The sequence below is a fragment of the Vombatus ursinus genome, unplaced genomic scaffold (assembly GCF_900497805.2).
Source record: "Vombatus ursinus unplaced genomic scaffold, bare-nosed wombat genome assembly UNPS02009835.1, whole genome shotgun sequence".
NCBI classification, from domain to species: Eukaryota; Metazoa; Chordata; class Mammalia; order Diprotodontia; family Vombatidae; genus Vombatus; species Vombatus ursinus.
In genome coordinates, this window is record NW_020949613.1 from 12,986,589 (window position 1) to 13,003,127 (window position 16,539).

The following is a 16,539-nucleotide window of genomic DNA, read 5'->3' on the forward strand; positions in this document are numbered from 1 at the left end:
AGATAGATAGATAGATAGATAGATAGATAGATAGATAGATAGATAGAGGGCACATGGTGAGTTGAAGATGAAGGAGTAATATCTGGAAAATAAAATTAAAGGGTGAGAGAGGATTATACTGGGAGAAGGAGAAAGGGAGAAGTAGAATGAGGTAAAATATCTCACATGAAACAGACAAGAAAAGGCTTTTACAGCAGAGGGGAAATGAGGGAAGATGAGAGGGAATGAGTGAATCTTAGTCCCATAGGAATTGGCTTAATGAGGGAGTAACATATATAATGGGGTATTTGAAATCTATCTTACCATATGGGAAAATTAGTGTGTAAGGGGACAAGAGAGCAGGGGGTTGATAGAGGGGAGGGCAGATTGGGGGAGGGGATAATCAAAAGCAAACACTTCTGAGGAGGGACAGGGTCAAAAGAGAGAATAGAAAAATTGGGGGTAGGATAGGATAAAGGTAAATATACTTAGTTTTTCACAACAGGACTACTATGGAAACGTTCCACATGACTGCGCATCTATAACCTGTACCGAGATGCTTGCCTTTTCAATGAGGTTGGGTGGGGAGGGAGAAAGGGAAAAAATGTATAATCCAAAGTTTTAAAAACACATGTTAAAAATAAAAAAAAAATTAAAAATAAAAAAAAGAATCCACCAATCACCTCCTGAAAGAGATCCCAAATTAAAAACACCAAGGAATATAGTAGCCAAATTCCAAAATAATCAGGTCAAAGAGAAAACACTGTAAGCAGCCATAAAGAAACAATTTAAATGTCATAGAAGCACAGTCAGGATTACACAGAACCTTGCAGCTTCTACATTAAAAGTCCATAGGGCATGGAATATAATATTCTGTAAGGCAAAGGAGCTTGAACTGCAACCAAGGATCACCTACCCAGCTAAAATGAGCATGATCTTTCAGGGGAGGAGATGGATATTCAACAAAATAGGAGACTTCCATACCTTCCTGATCAAAAGACCAGAGCTCAGCAGAAAATTTGATCTTCAAATACAAGACTCAAGAGAGACATTAAAAGGTAAATGGGACAGAAAGAAACAACATGTTATTAATAAGGGCAAATTGTTTACATCCCTACAAGGGAAGATGACACTTGTAACTCCTGAGAACTGTATTGTTATTATGCCAATTTAAAGGGATATACATAAAGGGGGTGGGTATAAGTTGACTTTGATGTAATGATAAAATAATTTAATCAAGTGGGTTAAATGAATCCATGTAAGTGGATTAATCTGATCTAAGAAAATGTACTGAGAGAAAAGGAAAGGAGGAGACAGATAAGTTTAAATTACATTACAGGAAACGACACAAAAACCTATTACAGCAGAGGGAAAGAAGGGAGGAAGGTGAGCATTGTTTAAACCTTACTCTCATCAGATTTGGCTCAAGAAGGAAATACCATAATCAGTTAGGCATAGAAATCTAACTAGCTCTACAGGCAGTAGGAGAGAAAAGGGGAAAGAAAAGGGAGGGTGGATAGAAGGGAGGGAAGAAGCAGTAAGAGTAAAGGGGAAGAAAATGGAACAGCTAATAGAAGGAAGGAGGGACTGAAGGAGTACGTGGTCAAAAGCAAAACACATGTGAGGGGAGGAAAGGAGAAACGAGAAAGGAAAGCATAAGTGGGGGGGAAAGGATGGAGAAAAAGACACAGATAGTAATTATAACAAAACAAAACACATGGAACCTATTGAATACTTAGCAAGACACAACATGGTAGTAGAGGCTTACTCTCTTTAATGAACTAGTATATGACAAATCTCAGTATTATAGATACAGATTTTAAGATAACTTGGAAACTAAAACAATGAACTTTAATGGAATGAGGCCATTATTACATAACAAACTGATGCCCATAATCACCAGGATATGACATTAATATGTAAACATTTAAAAGTGATGTTTTAAGTGACATCACCATACCAAATACTTATAATATTCAAGGTAAATGTAATGGAAAACTTTCAAAATATAGTTCTCTAGAAGAGATCAAAATCACATTGAAATTGGATAAAGTAGATATTCACATTATCCTGTCTGCTACTGGAGTTGTATCAATGAAGAGAAAGATACAGATAGTAATCATAACTGTGAATGTGATATATGAATGTAATGGAATAGTATTATGCTATCAGCAATGATGAACAGGTAGTCTTCAGAAAAACCTGGAAAGATTTGTATGGCTTGATGTTGAGTGAAATGAGCAGAACCAGGAGAACATTGTACAGAGTAACAGTCACATTGTGTGATGGCTAATACTGATAGACTTAACCCTTCTCAGCAATGAAAGGATCTGAGACATCTCCAAAAGCCTCATGATGGAAAATACTATCCACATCCAAAGAAAGAACTATGGAGTTTGAATGCAGATTGAAGCACACTATTTGCTATTATTTTTTTCTATTGTGTTTTGTTTCCTTTTTCTGGTGGTTCCTCCTATTAGTTCTAATTCTTACAACATCACTAATGTGAAAATATGTTTAATAGGAATGTGTATATGTATATATATCCTATATCAGATTGTATACTGTCTTGGGGAGGGAGGGAGGGAGGGGGAGAAAAATTTAAAACTCAAAAACTTATGGAAGTGATTGTTGATGAATCAAAATAAATTAATAAAATATATGACTGAAAAAAATCAGTCAAGCAAAATCAAAAGAGAGAAAAAATAGAAGAAAACATAAAATACCTCATTGGAAAAACAACTGACATAGAAAATAGATCCAGGAGAGATAATTTAAGATATATTGGTCTACCTGAAAGCCATTATCAAAAAAAAAAAAAAACCTGGCTAGCATCTTTCAAGAAATCATCAAGGTGAAGTCCTAGTCACCAAAATAATACACCAATCACCTCCTGAAAGAGATTCCAAATATGAAAATACCAAGGACTATTGTGGCCAAATTCCAGAATTTTCAGATCAAGGAGAAAATACTGCAAGTATCCAGAAAGAAACATTTTAAATATCATGGAACCATAGTCATGATTATGCAGGACCTTGCACTTTCTACATTAAAAGACTGGAGTGCATGGAATACAATATTATGTAAGGACAAGGAGCTTGGATTACAACCAAGGAACAACTACCCAGTGAAATTGAGCATAGTTTTTTCAGGGGAGGAGATGGAAATTAAGTGAAATATGGGACTTCCTAACCTTTCTGATGAAAAGACAAGAGCTCAACAGAAAATTTGATCTTCAAATCGAAGACTCAAGAAAAGCATATAAAAGTAAACAGGAAAGAAAAAGAAAAACAACATGTTATCCAACATAGAAGACATGGAGTCTTCTTTAAAAATGATAAGCAGCATCTACCTAAAACCATAAGAAAATGTTATATGTAACGGGCATAAGCTAGAAGCATTTCCAAGAAGATTGGGGGTGAAACAAGGATGTCCATTATCACCACTATTATTCAATATTGTACTAGAAATATAGAAGAAAAGAATTTGAAGGTATTAGAATAGGCAAAGAAGAAACAAAGTTATCCCTCTTTGCAGATGATATGATGGTATGCTTAGAGAATTCTAAATAATCAAGTAAAAAAAACTACTTGAAATAATAAACAACTTTAGCGAAGTTGCAGTATGTAAAATAAACCCACACAAATCATTGGTATTTAAGCTCAACAGCAAGAGATAGAAAGAGAAATTCCATTTAAAGTTACTGTAGACATTATAAAATATTTGGGTATCTATCTGCCAAAACAAACCCAGGAAGTATATAAAAACATTTACAAAATGCTTTTCACACAAATAAAGTCAGATCTAAATACCTGGAAAAATGTCAGTTGCTCATGGGTAGGACAAGCTAATGTAATAAAAATGACAATTCCACCCAAATTAATTTACTTTTTCAATGCCATACAAATCAAACTACCCAAAAATGTTTTATAGAGCTAGAAAAAATAATAACAAAATTCATATGGAACAACAAAAGATCTAGAACAACAGGGGAATTAATAAAAAAAAATGCAAGGGAAAGTGGCCCAGCCATAAAAGATCTTAAATTGTATTATAAAGCAGTAATAATCAAAACTACTTGGTACTGGCTAAGAAATATAGTGGTGATCTGTGGAATAGGTTAGGTACACAAGACATAGTAGTCAATGATGATAGTAATCTAGTGTTTGATAAACCCAAAGATTACAGCTTCTGGGATAAGGACTCACTATTTAACAAAAGCTGCTGGGAAAAATGGAAAACAGTATGGCAGAAACTAGGCATAGAACAACATTTTACACCCTATACCAAGATTAACTCAAAAATGGGTATATGATTTAAACATCAAGGATGATACCATAAAAAAAAACAAAAACAGAAACAAAACAAAACAAAACAAAACAAAAAAAAAACAAAACACTAGGCGAGCAAGGGATAGTTTACTTGGTAGATAAGCCAATGCAGACAAGATTAGAAAGGAAGCAGAAAGCTGGGAAACAATTTCAACAGCAGTGTCTCTGATAAAGGTGTCATTTTAAAAATATATAGAGAAATGAGTCAAATTTATAAAAATACATGTCATTCTCCAATTGATAAATGGTCAAAGGATATGAACAGGCAGTTTTCAGATGAAGAAATTAAAGCTGATCTATAGACATATAAAAATGCTCCAAATCACTATTCCTTAGAGAAATGCAAATTAACACAACTCTGAGATACCAGATTTACTATCTTACTTTCAGATTGACCAACATGACAAAACAGGAAACTGATAATTGTTGGAGAAGATGTAGGAAAATTGGAACACTCATGCATTGTTGATGGAGTTGTGAACTGATCCAATCTTTCTGGAGAGCAATTTGGAACTACACCCAACGGCTATAAAACTGTGCATACCCTTTGACCCAGCAATACCACATCTAGTTTTGTATCCCAAAGAGATTATAAAAAAGGGGAATAAGACCCACATGTACAAAAAATGTTTATAGCAGCTCTTTTTCTAGTGGCCAACAATTGAAAATTGAGAGGATGCTCATCAACTGGGGAATGGCTGAACAAGTTGCGGTAAATAAATGTAATGGAATGCTATTGTTCCATAGGAAATAAGCAGGCAGACTTTAGAAAAACCTGGAAAGACTTACTTGAACTGATGCTGAGTGAAGTGAACAGAACCAACAGAACATTGTAAACAGTAACAGCCACATTGTATGACTAACTTTGATAGACTTAGCCCTTCTCAGCAACACAAGGATCTAGGACAACTCCAAAAGACTCATGATAGAAAATGCTATCCATATCTAGAAAAAGAACTATGGAATCTGAATGCAGATCTAAGCATACTATTTACTTTTTGTTTGTTTGTTTGCTTGCTTTTTGTTTCTTCTTTCTAATGGTCCCTCCCATTGGTTCTAATTCTTCTTTGCCACATGACTAATGTGATAACATGTTTAATATAAATGTATATAGAGAGCCTATATCAGATTTCATGCTGTCTTGGGGAAGAGGAAGACAATTTAGAACTCAAAATATTATGGAAGTGAAAGTTGAAAATTAAAAATAAACTAATTTATTAATAAAAATATGCTTTGCATTTTTCCAAATACAATGTGGTCTACTCCTTTTCTCCTCTTCAATTCTAGACCCAACTTATTATCCATCTGCATACCATAATGTTTGTGAAGAATAGAAATAGATTTAGTGTATTTGTTTGAATCCAGAGGACAAATTAAACCAGTGGTTAAATATGATTCTTAAAAAAAACCTTTGCTATTCTCCAGATAAGAAATATCAAGTCATGAAGCTATCAAGATGATAGCCGTGGATGTGTATGTTAAGATGCTTACTGAATGAATCAATGAATCAGAAAAAAAAAACAATGGAGAGAGAGAGAGAGAGAGAGAGAGAGAGAGAGAGAGAGAGAGAGAGAGAGAGATCCTTTCCTTAAGAAGCTTACATTCTAGTGGAGGAAATAATCTATATAGGGGAGTAGTGACTAGGAAAGAATGCTGTAATTGGTGCAGGCAGAAAATGGGGGGATGCTGTGAGAATTGGCAGTGGTAGATAGATGGTAAGATGGGTAAGATGACCTATATATTTGGCTGGCAGGACATGAAGCCTACTAACAACTTGAACTTACAAAGAGGAAAGCATGTTTAAAGCTATTTATACCTATGCAATTGCTAGTCTCTAAAATGGACAGTAAAAGATTTAGAAAATATCTCAAATACAAAACATTTACCAAACTGATACTATAAAGTAGATATAATAAAATGAAGACTGCCTGCTCAAAATAGAGTAATATTATTAACAGAGTTTCTCACATTATGTAATAAACAGGTTAAAAATTTAGAGAACTGTTTTTGAAATTAACAGACATAATTTACATTTTTGTAATGCAGTAAAGATTCCAAAAGCATTTCACACACATATACATATATTTCTGTGTGTGTTTGTGTGTGTGTGTGTGTGTGTGTGTGTGTGTGTGTGTGTGTAATTGTAATCAATCCTCTCAGGAATCTTGTTAGGTGGGTCCTATGAGTAGTATTAGCCCCATTAAACCATTCAAACTCTTTTATGGAGGGCACAACTCTGATAGCCCACATTATTTGAATGTCAAAAGTTACATTTTCCTAAAAGACTATTTTATGGAGAACTTATACAAGGCAAGTGCTCACAGTGGTCAGAAGAAATGATACAAGGACACTCTCAAGGTCTCTTCAAAAATTTTGCAAGCAATTGTGAGACATGGAAGATACTGACAAAGACTGCCTAGCATGGCATGCCTGCATCAAGGAAGATGATGGATTGTGCTCTATGAGCAAAACAGAATTGCACTAGCTCAAAAAAAATGAAATGGGCAAATTTAAAGTCATCTCCACTCCAAATGTTCATGTGGACTATTTGTGTCTAAATTGTGGTAGAGCATTCCAAGCTCATAATTGTCTACATGGTCACAGTCAGATAGATTGTACCTTGACTCCAGTATAGTGATATCATTTTGGTCCTCTTTGAGAATGAATGACAACAACCAACAGAAAAGAAGTCAAGTTGAGACATATTAAATGATTTGCCCATCAACTTATAGGAAGTTAGAGGCAATAATGTAAAAAGCTGAAAATATGTTAAAAAAAAGAAAGAAAAAGAAAAAAAAACATTAGATTTATCAAATGTCAATGAAAATAGTCTACCTCCAGATGGTGCATCTGCAAAAGCAAAAATGCAATACTGGACTCAAAAGGCCTAGCATGGGAAACAAATACGACCTCCACTAACAACATGTAAACAAAGTAACATTAAACAAATGGCTGAATGATAGAAATTTATTTATATAATTGGAAGGATTTCTGAAGGCAATTCAGGAGTAAGTCACACCCATTTGAAATTTTTTAAAAAGCTTACTTTTAAGTCCAGGCATACTGATAAATGTAGACTTCACAATGGAATGGTAGAAATTGAACAGCATCACCTCAGGCTGGGAAAAACAAAACAAAACAAAACAAAACAAAACACATGGAACCTATTGAATACTTAGCAAGACACTAGAGGCTTACTCTCTTTAATGAACTAGCATATGACAAATCTCCATATTATAGATACAGATTTTAAGATAATTTGGAAACTAAACCAAAAAACTTGAATGGAATGAGACCATTATTACATAACAAACCAATGCCCATAATCACCAGGATATGACATTAATATGTAAACATTTAAAAGTGATGTTTTAATTGACATCACCATACCAAATACTTATAATATTCAAGGTAAATGGAATGGAAAACTTTCAAAATATAGTTCTCTAGAAGAGATCAAAATCACATTGAAATTGGATAAAGTAGATATTCACATTATCCTGTCTGCTACTGGAGTTGTATCAATGATGCTTTGAATAATCCTACTGAAAGTAATTTTATATTTCATTACTTTTATTCATCAACAAAAATAGTTGCTTTATCCCCCTGTACAATAATCCATAGTAAACTAGATGTAAAAGAATAATAGTAGGACAGACACTCATCATAAGACTGTTTTCTACCTGAACTCTATCCAAAAGTTGGAAATAAAAAAAAATCACAACTATTAGTATTGTCAACAACTACTAGTACTAGTGTGACTATGACTATGACTATGACTACTACTATGACTACTATGATGATGACTACTACCACTACTACTATTACTGCTACTACTACTACTACTACCACTACCACTATTACTGCAAAATAAAATCTATTTTTCTCAAATTAAGGTGAATCAATGGATGCAAATGTACAAATTCTAACCATTTTATGATTTGTCCTTCATTCTTGACTACATTGCAAAAATTATGGTGGGTATTAAGGATTTTTCCAGATTTTACGATAAAAACAAGTCAATCTTCATATTCTGTTACACAGAAGAATTTAAAAAGGTCATGCTCTGACTTTTATTTAAAGTAACTGTGACAGCAGACCTTTTTCAATTGGGCAATCCATTACTGAATGTGAATTAATGACTATCCATCTTTAACTTAAGATTTTTAAAAATATTACTACAGACATAGAAGCATCTTTATAACATTATTATTTATAGAAAACAGACTGCTACATGGTGATCAGCAGTAATGAAGATTGGAGTGGCTAATATAAATTGTAAATCAGTTAGCATTGCACTAGATAGATAGATAGACAGATAGATAGATAGATAGATAGATAATGAGTAAAGTTGGCCATGATACATCGTATAAATAAAAGCAAACACCAATATCTAAGTGTAGGTCTGACTCATGAAATCTGTCAGCTATATTTCCTTTTTAGTGTATTTACTGAAGCAGAAATACAGAGCCCTAGGATATGTGAGCACCTAGCATTTCCATGTGAATCTCCTAATTGTGGAAGGTGAAAAATGATTCTTCCTCTCCAGTCAGAAAGGACAATATTTGGTAACCAGGGGGCAACTTGTTTAACTTCCAGATTGTGGCCTTCTTTAGCTTTCATGTTTGCTTTACTCTTTTCAGTAATTTCAACTTGGAGGAGAACACTGTGGTACTTTTTCACAACTTTAAATACTTCCAAATTCAAACATGTTAACACAATTTTTTCTTGAATATTTTCATCATGTTAGGCAGTTAATGATATCCTACAACTCTAAAGGAATTCTATATGATTAATCCATACAATTGCTATGGAATAGAATTAAGGGCATGGTAGATATCACTTGAATTATAAATGAAGACTAAGACATGACAAAGAGCTCTGAATTTGGAGGCAGAACACCTGTATATAAATCCCAACTCTGCCATACAATAATTATAAATACTAATGTCTTTATAGTTATACATTTCCAGTGCTATTTATGCCTTTGTGAAAAGTGTTTGCTTAATAAGCAAGAATAGTGAAAAGTCACTTACCCTTTGCAGCAAGTCACTTATTCATTTTTGATTAGTCCTCTGACCTCTTCGATTCCTCCTTTATAAAATGAAGGATTTGGACTAGATAACAATTGAAACTTTTCTTAGCTTTAAATTTATGATCCTGGAAAACTAATAATAACAAAGAAAATATTCTAAAAGAAACCACAATTTCCAGGTTATTTTGTGTGCATTGATTTTTGTTTTATTTTGTTTTCATACTAAGAACTAGGATTACTTGAGAATTTGGGAAATGTGTGGTTTTTCTTTTGCTTTGAGGATATAAAACTCATTGAAATCATTTCTTAAAAGACATAGGTGGAGGTCATATTTGTTCTTAATCCTATATTTTCCAATATCAGATATGTTGGAGGTATCAGGGACTTAATGTTTTAAAAAGTTCCATAAACTCTAATAACTCATGGCTAAGCTTAGGGAAATTATATTGAGAAAATACCCTTTATCATTGCAGTCTGTCCCTTTCTGTGCAACTTATTTTAGAAAGTTGCCTAAAGGACTTTGAGTAAAAAGAAAGGGAAATATTGTATATGTTTATTAAGCACCTACTATGTGCTAGGCATTGTAATAAACATATAAATTTAGTACTTCATTTGGTCCTCATAAGAACTTTGGAAGGTAGGTCCTATCTATCCCTTTACAGTTGAGGAAACTGAGAAAAATGGAAGTTAAAGTGAATTGCCATGACTACACAACCAGTATGAGTCAGAGGATGGACTTGAATCCAGGTCTTCCTGAATCTGTCAACAGCTCTCTATCTGCACTACACCATGCTGCTACACAAATAGTAAGTATTATTTTTAGTCATTTATTCAATTCTCCAAATTTGTGTTTGTGCTGTCTTACAAAGATTCAGGGGGGGAGGGAGGAAAATCTTTTTTTTTTAAATTTTCTGTCACATTGATTTCTTCATCTGGATCTGAGCATAAGTTCAGATTTCACCTATCTTCAGCAACATAGAATATGCACTCCTGTCTTTAGTAATTTTTAACAGTTTTCCTGTTCTTGTCATTGAATTTTGGCATTTACCAGTTTGCCTATTCCTGGCAATGAATTCTGCTCCAAGCCTTCCATCTGTTCTTGTGCAATAGAATCAGCTTAAATTTTATGTAGCTACCATTTTCAACAATGTAGGCAAGTAGACATTCTTGTTGTATTACCATTTCTTAAAGCAGTATTTTAACACTAGCTTTTTAAAAATAATGTATTTAATCTGAAAGTATACCTCAAAGAAGCTGATAGCTCTTGGATTTTGCTCAGTGTAATAATGAAGTCATTTCACATAAGAAACTATCTGGTATTCTAAACATAAATCATCATGTTTAAATTTGGTTAAAAAAAAGAAAAGAAAAGAGAAGAAAAACCTACTGTTACCATTCAAGTTAACTTCATTCAAAAAGCATTAAGTACCCATTGTTCATTTGGCAATGTGCTAGAAACTGAGGATACAAAGACAACAATCAAAGTAGTCCTCCCCCTCAAGCAGTTTCTGCAGTGGGAGAACATTGTGTATAAAGATGAATAAATGCAAAGTCTAAGTAAAATCATTAAAAAGCAATTTCCTGAGTAGAGTGCTAACAACTAGAAGTGATGGAAAGGGATCAGGAATGTCCTTATGTCAGAGGAAGCATTTGAGCTGATCCTTTAGTGGAGCAAGAGATTCCAGCTAAAGACCTCTCCATGAGCAGGAAATACATTTTGTTTGGTTCTACTGTTGTCAAAGTTTAAATGCAAGGGTTGTACTAAACAAGTTTAGAACCACATCAGGCCCCTATTGCTTAGATACTTTTTAAAAAGTTACCTTTTTCCCAAGTGCATGTAAAACAATTTTTAACATTTTTTTAAAAAAATTTTGAGTTCCATATTTTCTTCCTCCCTCCCTCCCCTCCTTCCTACTGACATAGTAATTTTATATAGTATATACATGTGCAATCATGTAAAACATATTTCCATATTAGTCATATGGTGAAAGAAGAGAAAGGCCAAAGAAGAAAAAAAAAAACCAAAAAATGAAAAATGCTATATTTTCATTTACATTAAGATACCATTACTTTTTTATCTAGAGGTGGATAGCATGTTTTACCATGAGTCCTTTAGAATTGTCTTAGATCATTGATTGATGAGAATAACTAAGTCAATCAATGCATAGTTTTGCTGTTACTATGTATAGTGTTCTCCTGGTTCTGCATACTTCATTTTGCATCAGTTCATATAAGTCATTCCAGATTTTTCTGATACAATATTACTTGTCATTTCTTATAGCATAATAACATTCCATTACAGTTATTACAATGATATACTACAACTTGTTCAACCATTCCCAATTGATGGGCATCCCCTCCATTTCCAATTCTTTGACACCACAAAAAGAGCTACTAAAAATATTTTTGTACCTATAGGTCCTCCTCCTACCTTTTAAAAAAATCTCTTTGAAATACAGACCTAGTAGTTGTATTCCTGGGTGAAACGATATGAACAGTTTGATTGCCCTTTGGGAACAGTTCTAAATTGCTCTCCATAATGGTTGGATCAGTTCACAACTTAACCAACAATGTATTAGTGTCCCAATTTCCCCACATTCCCTCCAACATCTTTCATTTTTCTTTTCTGACATATTAGCCAATCTGATAAGTATGAGGTTGCACCTAGAAATTCTTTTAATTTGCATTTCTCTAATCAATAGTCATTTAGAGCATTTTCTGTCATACAACCATAGATAGCTTTGATTACTTCATCTGAAAATTACCTGTTCATATCATTTGATCATTTATCAATTGAGGGATGACTTGTATTCTTATAAATATGACTCAGTTCTCTATGTTTGAGAAATGAGACCTTTATCAGAGACAATTGATATGAAGATTGCTTCCCCAACTTTCTACTTTCCTTCTAAAATTGGCTATATTGGTTTTGTTTGTGCAAAACTTTGTAGGCTTCCAATCCCCTGGGCTATGTTGTATACACTGAATCCTGTTTTGTGTCTTTCTCTTCCTTTCTCTCATCAACCTGCTCTCAGTTATTATTTTATAAAGAGTGAAGAAAACTAATTCAACTCATAAGAGCTTTGGCATACTATATAGTTTTACTGTTCTAGAATATTTGCACTTTATAAGATTACAGTGCTTAATCCAAAGGAATGCATATATATATGAATGTAAATTTATTCATTTTTCTTAGCCTTTTAACAATTATATGTGTATATCTATCTATCATCTATATTTATATTCTTAATGTTTTGTGGTATGTGTGCTTATACAACTTTCACTTTTGAAAGAATGCCCTCTCCCAGAGAATTCTCTGTTATGACCAAAAAAAAAAAGACATGCAAAACAAGCTGACACATCAGCCATGTATTATAACATATGTGTCATTCTGTGCCAATGATTTGCCATACTTCTATCAAAAGAAGACATACACACAGAGTCATATATATATATATACACATATATACAGAGACACATATGTGTATATGTATATGTATGTGTATATGTATACGTATATGTATATGTACACTACCAATTAGGTGTAGGAGCCCTGTAGAAAAACCAAGCTCAGGCCAGTTTTCTTCCAGCTCTATCTGGGGAGGTACAAGAAAATATAGCTTGGAAAGCATAACAAGTCCCACATTTCCACAGCACCCACTACAACTATTGCTTCACCAACATTCTCACCAATCACTCTCTGAACCAAGGAAGTTTACCTTTCATTCTCCTGATGTGCTAATCTGCTCTAAATTCTAATGACTTTACCAACTCCTGTACCAGAAATCCTTATATAGATGGCTGCTGTCTAATTAAAAATTCATCTCCTATGAGAATTGGGACATGCAAAGGAGGTACTCACTACTATACTTCATTCATTCAGATACCTTTTACTCTGGAGTATCATACTGAAGAAGAAGAAAAAGAAAATGTTCCTCCCACAGACGCCTCTTTACCATGAATGGATACTTCTGTATTACGTCTGTGATGACTAGATGGGGGATGGTTTTGCACATGGCACACATTTAATTATGACTATCATGTCTATTACAAAAGATCAATCTAATGCTTGTGAGAAAGAATTGACATTATTGTAAGACATTGAAAATGAAAAGGAGAATAGCTCTATAGATATGGTTGATCCTACAGAGATAGCACAGAATATTTGGGTTAAGAATACAGTTTGTAATAGGAGTTTACCAATGACTGAATTTATGACAGGTGTTGCTTTCAGTATTGAAAGCTCTCATATATGAATGTCACCTCTTGCAAAAAGCAGTTTCATTCCTTGTGAAAGCAGTAGCATTCAAGTGGATAGTAGTTACAATTCAAAGACCTGTGGCAGTGGTCAGTGGTATTATTGATACAATTGGAATTGAAACAAAAAGTTATTGTAGAGAAAGTGATGCACTGTTCCTTGAAGTTCAGAACAAATCTCAAGTTCTTGATGCATACATACAACACAAAGATATTGGAGGAAAACCACATATCCTTTAATGAAATCTTTGTATCAGAACTATATATGTGTGTGTGTGTGTGTGTGTGTGTATGTGTGTATAAATAAAATGATTTTGTTGTTCAGTCATTTTCAGTCATATGTGACTCTTCTTGACCCCTTTTGGGGTTTTCTTGGCAAAGTTACTAGAGTGGTTTGCCATTTTCTTCTCTTGAGGCAAACAGGATTTAGTGGTTTGCTCAGGGTCATAAAGCTTGTGACTGTCTAGGGCCAAATTTGAACTCAGTAAGATGGGTCTTCCTGACTCTGGGCCTGGCATTCTGGGCACTGCCCCACCTGGGTGCCCCAATATATGTACATATGTATGTATGTATGTATGTGACCAAAAGTCATTTCCAGACAGATAAATGAGTAGACAGTTGTCAAAAGTAGAATTGAAAACTATCAATAACTATATTGGTTTTTAATTAAACTATTAAATGCCATTAGTAACCATGTAGAATGCTCCAAATCACTATTAATTAGAGAAATGCAGATCATATTAACACTAAGGTTTCATTTCATACCCAGCAAATTGGCAAAGAAGATAAATAGTCAATGTTGAAGGAATTGAGGGAAGATAGATTCACTAATGCATTGTTGATGAATCTGTGAATCAGCACAAACATTTTAGAAAATAATTTGGAATAAGGTGACCTAAATGTCTATACCCTGTCGCCTAGAGATTCCACTACTAGATGTGTACCCCAATTAATTCATTTATAAGAAGAAACTCCCTATATGCCCCCAAAATATTTATAACTGCACTTTTTGTGATAGCAAATAATTTGGAAACAAAGTAGATGCCTATCACGTAGAAATGATTGAACAAGTTGTGGTACACAAATATAACAGAATAATACTGTTCTATAAACAAGTACAAATACAATGAATATAGACAGGCATGAGAATACTGACATGGACTAATGCAAAGTTAAGAAAACAGAGCCAACATAATAGTACACACAATGGCTACAACTATGTAAATAGAAAGAACAATAACCACAAAACCAAAAGTGAATGTTACAAAACTACAAAAAACAAGCCTGTCCCCAAAGAAGAGATAAGAAGATAACATCATCCCAATCCTCTACATAAATGGGCAATCAACCACTGTGGAACACTACATATATTTTCAGACATTTTATGCAAATAAATAAAAAATAAAGCACTTATTCAGCATTTACCGCTGTTTTAAGTGCTGGAAATACAAACAGAAAAAGTAGGATAGTCTCTGCTTTTGAGAAGCTCACATTCTAGTGGTAGAGACAACATGTATGGAAAGTTTCAACTGCAAATCAGATGGAAAAGTTCTATGGCTTTAGTGTACAGCAGCAAATCAGATGTTAATATCTCTTCTTTAATATCATTTCCACTAAATTTACATTTAAATCATATCAGTTTCTGATTCAAACCATCTGCCAATGCCAAGGACTTTGGTGGTAAGAACTTTCTCTTCTTGGTCTAAAGTAACTATAGCACCTGCATAAGCAGTGGCCAAACTATATCTTCCAAGGATGATGGTTGAGGACACTGGGCTGGAAGCAGTGCTATTCCCAAAGCTCTTGGGTTCAGGGTCCTCAGCTGTTTCCCTTTGGGTCTGAGGGGAGATGTTGGACAAGGTAATGTGGTAGGTTTGCCTTCTTGCTTGGCACTTGCTGCCTCCTATGTCTCCCTCAGGGTGCCCTGGTGCTTCAGACAGGTTGGCTTGCTAGCTCTTTGTGTGGCAGATGGTTGGAAGTTACTGGGGATTGATGGCCTCTTCTTCTTAAGAGACTCTTCCTGGATGCTGCTTGGGAGGGTTGGCAGGAAAGGAAGCAGGACTGGTGGTATGGGAGAAGCTACTCCCCCCTGGGCTCCTGGGCAGATCTTCCTGTTGATAGAATTAAGTCAGGTGTTACTGATTGGGAAAAAAGTAGCCCTCTCTACACAACTGTATTGGTAAATTTGTCTGATTATTTTCCCTTTGTTTCTCTTCTTTTTTTAAATATTTGTTGCAAGTGATGGCTCTCTGGGAGAGAGAGGAATAAGGATACCGGGGGAAAATTTGAAAATGTAAAAACAAAGTATAGAAATAACATTATTTTTAAAAGAAAAAAATAACTGAATACTTAGATACAAGGATTTTAGATTTTCCCAGATACAGAATTCCCTTAAGCTAAAGGAACATTGTAGATGAGTTCTAGGGAGTTTCCTAATTCTCTAACAGGTTATGTGAATTGATGATATTTGATACAAATGATGCATATATGAGGTGTGATTTGATTCCCTGTATTCTTGCCTTCAAGCAACTAAATAATAGGAAAATAAAGACAAAACTTGAAGTTATTGCTGTTAGGAAACTGGTAGATAAAGGAATCAAGTAGATGGTAGTGAATATATTATGCACTTAATATATAGCAGGAACTTCAAGAAGCTCACATTCTAATTGGGGTGGAAGGGAGATAATATATAGAAAATAGCTCATGTGGGGGTAGGAAAAGTCTGGAGAGAAAAGAGAAAAGCTAGAACAGAAATGACCATGGATAGCCTGATCATTTGCTGAAATAATGCTCCCAGGCAGTTTCTCTCCCAATTCATAGAGAATATCAGTGCAATTTAAAACTCCCTTGTGAGGGCTATGGAAGAAGTGCATGCTTTTCCTCTTTTTCCAATCCTGGCAGAAAAGTATCCCACATGACAGCCAGAGATGATGCTCA

At 34.2% G+C, this 16,539-nt stretch overlaps 1 pseudogene; it reads left to right on the forward strand.

The window, feature by feature from the left end:
- LOC114036409 overlaps positions 1-13,842 on the forward strand; it is a 20,893-nt pseudogene extending 7,051 nt beyond the window's left edge.
- The last annotated feature ends 2,697 nt before the right edge of the window (positions 13,843-16,539 follow it).